The sequence below is a fragment of the Mesitornis unicolor genome, unplaced genomic scaffold, assembly GCF_000695765.1.
Source record: "Mesitornis unicolor isolate BGI_N332 unplaced genomic scaffold, ASM69576v1 scaffold213, whole genome shotgun sequence".
In the NCBI taxonomy this organism is placed as follows: domain Eukaryota; kingdom Metazoa; phylum Chordata; class Aves; order Mesitornithiformes; family Mesitornithidae; genus Mesitornis; species Mesitornis unicolor.
In genome coordinates, this window is record NW_010176499.1 from 80,661 (window position 1) to 88,708 (window position 8,048).

The window sequence follows — 8,048 nt, forward strand, 5'->3', positions numbered from 1 at the left end:
GATTCTTTCATTGATTTATAGGGCCCTCAGGGACCATCCCAATGACAGAAGCCCCAGATAAGAGCAACATTGCCACTGTGCCTCCCATCCCTCATGTGTCTTGTACATGTTGCCTGTGCTGAGTGGTCTACTAAGCAGTTTGAGAAATGGCTAAAATGCAATTTTTAGAAAGATAAAATTGTTCACGCATTTCTGTCTCCATCTCCTATTTAAAATAGAGCTTTAGAAGAATTCAATAAGACAAAGTAATATTTCAGGAATTGCATGAACAGATTTCTATAACTCCACTAATACACTAGTAATAGGGTCGTGTTGGGGGGGGTTGTAGTTTATTTTGGTTTTGTGAGATCTGCTGAAAGGAAAAAAGCCCATATGCAGATATACTTTTTTTTAAAAAAAATAACAACCCTATTTTTTCTAAGTCTTTGACACTGAAATCCACAGCATATATTAGAATAGATTGTCTGAGATTGGTTCAGCACATCATGAATTCCCTCTGAGAAATAAATGTATTTAAATAATGTGTCTCAGCATTCACAGTTCTAACAAAGTGAATCAAATGAATTCTGCTGCATATTTAAACACATGGAATATTCTGAATTAGTGTTTCTAAGGAGTTTTTCACAACAGTAGAACTATTACATGACACAATTACTCTTCCTGAAAAGAAGAAAAAAAAAAAGTTGTATAACATCTTAAGACTTCCATAGCCTTAGTAATCCAATCATTTACACACAAAGATCCTAAATGTTTTAAAGTAAAGTTATACAATTCTAAGTTAGAGCATTCCTAGAGAAAGATCAAGCCAAATATCTGTAACGATGATGTATGCCAAACAACTTTCATAAAGTGCAGTCATAAATTAGGCTGGCTTTTTTGGTAATCTGAAGCATTTCTTCAACTTGAAAAAAAAAAGAGATTTGAAGAAAATACACTCAAATCAATGAAAACATGGAGTTGCTTCTTTGTTGTAATACATTATTTCATAAAGTTTCTGTATAAATTTCTACATAAATTCAGAAGCTCTAAATAAATTTAGAAGTTGATGCCCTACCACATTATTATAACAGGGGAAATATTTTTGCTATTTTTGTGAGTCTTGACCAATATCTGATGATTTAGGAAAAAAAAAGTAAATCTTATTCAACTTTGTAGTTGTTAGTTTTAAATTGTGGACATTTTAATATAGAAGTCACCTGTCGGTAGCTGAGTTTATGTTATAACAGCCATCATTTCATAGACATCACATAAACTTCCTTGTCTTAAGCAGTATATGATGGCTTCCTAGTAGAATTACTCTGGGCCTTAGGGATTAATTAGATTTGCAATTATTACATTCATAATTTAGAAAAGGAAATGACAATTAAAACTGTTTAATTTAATCTTCCAGGTAAAGTGGAATTTTCCCACCTAATATATTTCTTCTTGTTTTTCATGCTTTTTTCTGTGCTTAACTTCTCTAATAAATAATATGTTTTATAGAACTAAATAATTATAAAGGCTAACAATAATAAATTATTCTCTAGTTTTAAAAATCTTTTTTTGACAGATAAACTTACTTTGTTCAGCCTGATGGTTTTAGTTACTACACTGCTTATGTTTATGTACCCATGTAGTTATCTTATTGCTACATAAGAAAGCCAGAAATACTGGAATAAAGAAATTGTACTAGGATTTGCTTTAGAACACATTCTGGAGTTTCTAAATATCTCCAAATTGTGGTCTAGCTCTTCATTTTTTTCTTCAGGATGGACTCACTTTTGTTGATTTCTGTGTGACCACTGGAAATTGTGCAGTGACAATCCCCTACTCTCAGAATTTATTTTGAGGGACACTGCTTCACCCCTCTCTGCAATATACACTGCCATTGTACTCAAAATAGCACATTTTAAAAAAAATAATTATATCACAAGCTCTTGATCAATTGCTAGAAAATATTCTCAACATTATCAAGAATTTGGCTTCTCAGAGACATATTAAGAATGCTTTAGAATAGTAAGAGCATCCTACTCACAGGGGCAAACTTTTGCAAAGGAAGATTCATCTTCATAAAATCTTCTATAATAGTGGGGGGGGGAGGGGAGAGAGAGAAAGAGACAGACAGACAGAAAGAGAGAGAGAGAGAGAGAGAGAGAGAGAGAGAGAGAGAACCTCCACCTTTTCTTGAGGGCAAATTAAAACACCGAGTTGGACTCCTTCTCTGAACTGCCACTGAAGGACTCTCCTCACACCGACAAGAGGAGGAGTATAATGAGACTGATTTCTAAGGGAACAGCAAGTGAAACAACAGAACCTCCTGATAAATGCCACCAGGGGCTAGCAAGGGAAGCACTCATAGAAGTGCATCAGATGGGTTTCAATTTCCAATCCAGAAAAGTGGTATTGAAAGAGCAGGGAAGGAGGTGATCACTTACTGCTCTCTAAAAGAACAAAGAAGAAGATGAAAATTACAGAAATTCATATTGGGAAGCAGTGTAGGTCAGAAGACTGGGAAGATTGCTCCTGTCTGTAGGGACAAGGCAAAGTGGCAACATAATGGTCACAGAGAAGGAGTTAACGTGCTACTTAAATCTATGGTATTTCACATCCCAATTTTTAGTACTTCTTTTACAATAAATGAAATATGCTATCAAAATCCTCCACATGAGTCTTATCCCTGCAGAATCAATTCAGCTCTGCTTCTGGCATTAAGTGGCAAGCATTAAAGATGCAAACACTCTTGATACACCCACACTCAATATATCAATAGTGAAAGATGACAGTCTTTACTAGTTTCTACTCCAAATTATCTTTAATTTGTTGACATTAGCTCAGATCCTCTACAAAACAAGCAAAGCTAAGAGGTTGTAGGGATCAAAACCTAGCAATATAGCTATGAGAATATGATAATTATCACCCAGCAGTACCAGACATAAATTATAAAGACAGACGTCTATTTGTAGCAAAAGAAAATAAGAAAGTAACTTTAGGTTGGTTACTCAGGTAAAATAAAGTCTGATCTTCTGAAATGATTTTCACAGAATCACAGAATGTTAGGAGTTGGAAGGGACCTTGAAAGATCACCTAGACTAGGTCACACAGGAATGCATCCAGGTAGGTTTTGAATGTCTCCAGGGAAGTAGACCCCACAACCTCTTTGGGCAGTCTGTTCCAGTGCTCTGTCACTCTTACAGTATGTTCAGGTTGAACCTCCTATGCTCAAGCTTGCACCCCTTGTCTCCTGACCTATCATTGGACATCACAGAGAAGAGTCTGGCTCCTTCTTCTTGACTCTCGCCCTTTACATATTTATAAACATTAATGAGGTCATCCCTCAGTCTCCTCTTCTCCAAATTAAAGAGACCCAGCTCTCTCAGCTGCTCTTCATAAGGGAGATGCTCCACTCCCTCAATCATATTTGTGGCTCTGCACTGGACTATTTCAAGCAATTCCCTGTCCTTCTTGAACTCAAGGGCCCAGAACTGAACACAATATTCCAGATGTGGTCTCACCAGGGCAGAGTAGAGAGGGAAGGATAACCTCTCTCGACCTACTAACCACATCCCCTCTTATACATCCCACGATGCCATTGGCCTTCTTGAACGCAAGGGCACATTGCTGGCTCATGGTCATCCTGCTGTCCACCAACACTCCCAGGTCCTTCTCTGCCTGGCAGCTTTCCAGCCACTCATTTTCAAGCTTGTAGCGCTGCATGGGGTTATTGTGACCGACGTGCCGGGCCCGGCACTTGGCCTTGTTGAAGCTCATACAATTGGCCTCAGCCCATTGATTCAGCCTATCCAGGTCCCTCTGCAGAGCCTTCCTACCCTCAGGGAGATCAACACTCCCTCCGAACTGAGTGTGATCTGCAAACTTGCTGAGGGAGCACTCAATCCCCTCATCCAGATCATTGGTAAAGATGTTAAACAGGACTGGCCCCAAAACAGAGCCCTGGGGAACACCGCTTGTGACTGGTCACCAACTGGATTTAGTTCCAATCACCACAACTCTAAGAAAGTTCTAAAATTTTTATTAAATATAGAGAAAATCTGAAATTGCTTCTGGATTTGCACATATACATCTTGTTTTATGAAATGTAAATGTTGAGTACATGGACCTTGTTGTTTCAATCCTGTATTCTTCTGATTATGAAACAAATGTTATTGTGGAGAGGAAAAAAGCTGTTCAATATTCACGTTTTGAATGTTTCAAAATAGTATAAAAATGATAATTTTCTATTTGCTGTTTTCAATGAAAGAATGTAACAGAAATAATTGTTTCTTTAGAAACCAGTTCTGAAGACTAGGAGCTCACATTCTGCAGTTTTGGCTGTGCTCTTTGTGTTGGTTTCTACAGAAAGCCAGAGATGATTGGTTGCCTCTATCCTTTGATTCCAGGAATTCATAAGCCTGAAGAAAAGAGAGAAAAAGTGCTCGCACAAAATTAAACCATGTTCATACTTCATATTTCTTCATACTATTATTTATTCAAGAATATAATCCTATAATTAAGAGACTCTCAATTCTTTGAAAATTAACTTAAAAAGTCACTATTAAGAACACTAAAAGCACTCTCACTGCATGTTATCTGTCTCTAGATTATTGCTTAGCAGAAGGAAGAATATCTAGGAATGGCTAGACAGAACATTTTTTTTCCCTCCACTTTATCCTCCTTGTAAAGAATATTGACAGTAAAGTGTTAAGTGTTAAATAATTTGTGGAAAAAAGAAGTTGTCAATTTGTTTTCTCATTTGGTTCCACAGAGGTAGTTATTTCTGGTCTGTCTACATACAGCATTGACAGGAATGAAATTATGAATGAACTGTGCAAAAGTCTCTTATGCTATTAGAGAGAAAATTAAAGGACATTTCCATATGTATGCTTGTACTCTGTTTAAAGTTTTTAGTATATGTATTTATTGTTGACCTATTATGAAAAGATACATTTTTTGCTTCTCTTTACCCTTAACAGAAAGGTAAACCACTCGGTTATTTCTTTTGCAGTATGTGCCTATTAAAATTATTATTTACTTTCACACTTTATTATTATAATGGAACAATTTTGTGTTGCCTAGATACAGATGAATACAGACGAATACACATGAAAAAACAAAGGAATCACAGATGAAAATTACTCTCTCTTCTACTATTTTCTTTACTCTACGCCCTTTTTGTTACCATTACTTCATATATTGTGACATTAAAAGTATTCTTACTGAAGATACCTGCAGCTGTACCAGGATATTATGGTCTTTCTTTTACATTCAAAGCACTTCACCAGCTAATTTTGTAAATAGATTATTGCGCCCATTTACTAGATTGCTGGAACAAAGAGGAGGATACTTATTATTCTTGTTTTATTTGGATGTAAATATGATGCAAAGTCTTACCTGAAAAACCTACAAGATTATCTTAAGCTGTATTTTCCAGATTACATCACAGCAAAATTTTAAAGAAATATTCTTTTTATAAGTTTTTGTTCATTTAAAATGGTCAACATGAAATGAAAAATAATAGAATACATTATTTCAGATATGTGTTTGCATAACTGCATAACTTCTTACTGTCATGCAAAAATTGTAATTTCTTTTCTTGTTTCTAATTTGAACTGTATTTTTTAACGTATTTTATACATATATATTGGTCTCCAGTGGAATTTTAATATATATATGTGTATGTGTTTGTGAATTTAGTGTTCTTTAACTGGGAATTTTAAAAAAATAAAATTATTTATTTATATTTATTGCTAGAAAAGCAAATGTAAGAAAAACAAGATGCTAAACTGTGAAAAGGTTGCACATCCTTCTCTCTGGACTGTGGTTGCTTTGTTTTATTTTTGTTTCTTGTTTTTTCCACAGAAGAATTTAAACAGTAACACAAGTGAAATTAAAAAAAACCCAACATTTACTCAGATCCCACCATTATTCCTCTTCTAAATGTTTTCACAGAATCATAGAATTATTAAGGTTGGAAAAGGCCTTTAAGGTCATCAGGTCCAACTGTCAACTCAATACCACCATGCCCACTAAATCATGTCCTGAAGTGCCACATCTACACATTTTTATAAACACCTCCAGGACTCCAGTCTACCACCTCACTGGGCAGCCTGTTAAACTCTTGACCATTCTTTCAGTAAAGAAATGTTTACTAGTATCCAATCTAAATCTCCTCTAGTGGAGGTTGGACAACTTGAGGCCATTTCCTCTTGTACTATTGCTTGTTACTTGGGAGAAGAGATGGACCTCCACCTCACTACAACCTTCTTTCAAGGTAGTTTTACATCATTCAAGTACTCAGCTTCCTTTTGCGTCCTCATCTTATGGCTCCATGATTTTTTTGTCTGAATAGTTACCCAGTTTACCAGTAAGACTAGAGTCTATCATTGGTTGGAGTCCTTTGGGACTAAGTCTATAAAACAGGTTTCCCATATCTTGGTTTAATATTATCAAGATGAGCAATAGCTGTTTCTATACACTGCTTGCTTCTGAATGCAAGTCAGACTGGTTCCTAAGGGGAAGGCTGCCAGTGGTGTCTCCTTTCTGTAGGATGGTTGCTTTGTTTTAACTTAGGAGAAATGCACATCAGAAAAAGTCAGTCTTTCCTAATGTCTTCAGTTCTGCTTATCTTTCTCCACTGACTGCACTACTAACTTACTTAAACACTTCGTCTTTGTAGAATAGACCCTAACTGCAGTCAGGCATCTGCAAGGTCCATGGAGAAAGTGTCTGAGTTGTGCATCTAATCAAATACAAGTAACTAAAAGACAGGGCTGCTAAATACACATCTCAACATCTCTACAAATATATAGAATGATCTCTTTAGAAATAATTTCCAGCACTGCTTACTATAGAATATTACAAAAAAATGAACTCCTTGAGTACTTTTAGAAAGCCCTTCGTTTTAGATACTCACATCTGTAATACAGAGAGGGCTTTGTTTTTACATTGCAAATGTATACAGAATCCATGAGTAGTGGTAAAACAGCTAGTGGTAATTGGTTTTGCCTAACAATTAATTGAATTTTAAAGCAGCCTGGATGTCATGATTGTTCTTTTATGTGAGTTGGTGAGTTGTCTGTCATCATTTGCTGAATTTGTTGCATTATGTAAAGACACAATTTCACTTGCATGCTATTTTGGGATCAAAGCACTGAATTACAAGCACTATTTGTTTGCGCTAAGTCTTTGTACCAATATTCTTACTGAAGATATCAGAGCTCCCAACAGGATGCAGATTTTTTTATGGTGCTTTTTTCATTCACTAACTATTTCATGGCAGGTCACCAAACATTTTTTGTAAGTGGGTCACTGAGCCTATTCACAGTTCTGGTTTTGTTCCGCTCCCCCCCCAACCCCCCCTCCCATTTTTATCCAAGAACTTTCATTGCATTCGTAGTTTCCTGAGAAAGAGCTGCAGAGACATATCTTCAGTGCATGGATATATTTATCTGTGTTGTCTAATACAAGACCACAGTGTCTGAAAATGAAAATTTGAATAAGAAAAGAATACCCAGCCTCCTAGACAGAAGCTCAGTGTTTACTGGATCTGAAATATTTAACAGACACACACATATGAAAAAACAATTAAGCATAAATCTAAACATACATAATCTCCTTCCAGTGAGAGGGCAGATGGATACAAGAATTTTTATTTTCATAGGCTTATTTGGGAATATTTAGTTCCTTGTTAGCACACTATATATATTGCTTTCCACAGCCCTAAGCTTCAGGTCATATCCATGCCATTTGGTAGTAGTTTTCAGCTTCACAGAGAGATGAAAATCTGAAAGTGTCAGGTTCCAAGTTCCCCTGTAATTCCAGGTGTCCAATACCCTTGCTGCATGATTTGGATTTTTTAAAAACTCCGTTTACACAGAATTTTGTAGAATCTAATACTACTTTAAAATCAAGTGAAATAAATGGTGTAAATTTGGGTTAAAAAACCCCAACAACAGATCTTTTTTTGACAGTTTAATATCAAGGGACTATATCTGAAATTACTACAAGTCTATACCAGTGTTCCTTCTGGTATCGCCCAGATAATTAATATCACAGTAAGTGTACAAATTCCT